This window comes from Haliaeetus leucocephalus, unplaced genomic scaffold (genome assembly GCF_000737465.1).
Source record: "Haliaeetus leucocephalus isolate CR32 unplaced genomic scaffold, Haliaeetus_leucocephalus-4.0 Scaffold0, whole genome shotgun sequence".
In the NCBI taxonomy this organism is placed as follows: Eukaryota; Metazoa; Chordata; class Aves; order Accipitriformes; family Accipitridae; genus Haliaeetus; species Haliaeetus leucocephalus.
The window spans coordinates 23,181,988-23,184,142 of NW_010972436.1; positions in this window are offsets into that span (position 1 = coordinate 23,181,988).

Below are 2,155 nucleotides of genomic sequence, written 5' to 3' on the forward strand. Positions count from 1 at the left end.
AAAAAAGAACGCAAATGTAATAAAGAAAAATTATCTAAAATTCAGGCAGGTAAAACCAATAGAAAAATAATATTTAAAAAGGCAAGAAAATGAATAAGTATTCATGAAAATATTCAAAAGTTCAGATGCTTTCATCAGTCACCACAGGGGGCAAATAGTAATTTGAAATAAGAATAAAAAACCGTGAAAAGGCTTTAAAAAAGGGGGGAAGGAACAGCACACCCTCTGCTCCCAGAGGCTCCTGCAGCCAATGCATGGCTGAGCTGTGGCCAAGGGTTTCCCTCTAGCTCAGCCTCCTCTGGAGATTTAAACTGTGTGTGTTTAAAATGTGCATACCTGCCTCAGAACTAACAAAATACCCCTTCCGTCTGAATTTTCCCTTACGTTCACATCATAGCAGCATAGGAAAATAAAAAGGAGCGCTAATCTATCCTACAGTTTCCCGAACAAGGACTCTGGGCAGGGGTTTGTGAGTGGATTTGACAGATGTACGAGCAGATGGTGAGGGACACTCCCTGAGAGCAGCCGATTCCCAGGCCTCCATGTCCAAAAAAATATCTTTCCACAGATAATGTGATTTTCAGAGGGAAGAAATCCAGTGCTCATGTCTCACACCAAAACTTCTTGGTCATTTCTTGAACACGCAGGGGTTGTGTGGAAATGCTTCTCTTCAGAAAAGAGCTGGCTGGTGACGATATGCCACGGGGCTTGACCTGACCCTCGCAAAACCCAAATTTGCAGTCCGGCAGCTCCGTCTTGCAATCTTCTCCATGGTTGCATGGCTACAACCAGCAGCGGAATCGGGATCACCTTGTGTTTGCATTGGGTGTGACATATTAGGCCTGTTTTGCCTCTGCCAGAATGCTCTGTGCAAAATAACGTATCCCGTGAAGTATCCATTTAACACATGCATTTCTGTACAACCCACGCACTGAAATACATCATGCCGGAGCGGGGCTGATGCCTTGCTAGATGTCTGCAAGCGCCCGGTGAACCCCTATACTTAACACCGTGGTGTGAAATGGAGCCGTTGGGCTCGTTCTGGTTTGACACAAAAAGGTGCTTTTCTGATCAAATGGGGCAGGAGCTGGGAGAAGCGGGTTTCGCGATTTATCCTACCACTGCCAGCATGTTTTTAGCAGCAAATTAGCCACAGCTCCCCACTTCTTACGGGGGGCATCCGCGTCGGACCCTGCTGCTACCTTGCTGGGGGCACTCGGCCTCCCCGTGTCACTTTTTTTCTGCCCAGTGGATTTATCCGTTGTACGTTTAATTACGCCACGGTGGGACAGGACCCTTTCGGCCCGTGTTTCACACAGCTCCCGAGGCAGCGGAGCCCCGCTTTGGAGCAGCTCCACCCTGCCATGTCGGACCCCTTGGCCAGGCCGTTTGGGGCAGCACAAAGCCGGGGCCCCCGCCACCAGCCCACGGGGTACCGGGGGTGGATGGGGCGAGGGGCCGCATTAGCAAGAAACAGCCCCAAAAGCTTCGGGGAGGTGCAGGGCGAGACAGGGGGTTTGGGGCTCCCGTGGAGGCTCCTGAGGAGAAGTTTGGCGGGAGCTTGCCCAGGGAGGGGGGTGAGAGGCGGAACAAAAGGCGATGGCTTCCCTCAAAGCCAGCCCCCAGCTCGGCAGCACAAGCCTTCTGCGTCCCCCCCCCGCCCCGGGAGGCACCGGCCCGAGAAGCCGGGGAAGAAATGCGGCTGCCCGCCGGGGAGCCCTCGGCGGGGCCGGTGCCCCCGGGGGTTGCCCTGAGGCAGCGGGGCCGGCAGGCAGCCTGAGGGGGCGAAACGTGCCGCAGGAAGCGCTGCCTCCCCCCCGGGAACAAGCCTGGGCACTCCGCTGGGGGTGCGGGAGCGTTGCCGGGTTGTTTTGGTTCCAGTGCGGTTATTAAAGGGTCCCCTGCCGGGAAAGACCCTCCCGCCCCTCAGCTCTTCCCCCCCGACCACTCGCCGCCGGGTGACTGAAATGAGGTAAGGGCGGCTTCAGCCCTGGGGAGGCGGGCGGCGGGCAGGGGGGGGGGATGCCTCTTTCCCCCCAAACGGGGGGGTTCTGGGGGGGGGGGGGGGAGGCCGTCCCGCAGGGGCAGAGCTGCCGGGCACCTCATGGGGGGACAAGGCGGGGAGCGGTAGCACCGAGGAAGCAGCGGGGCGGGC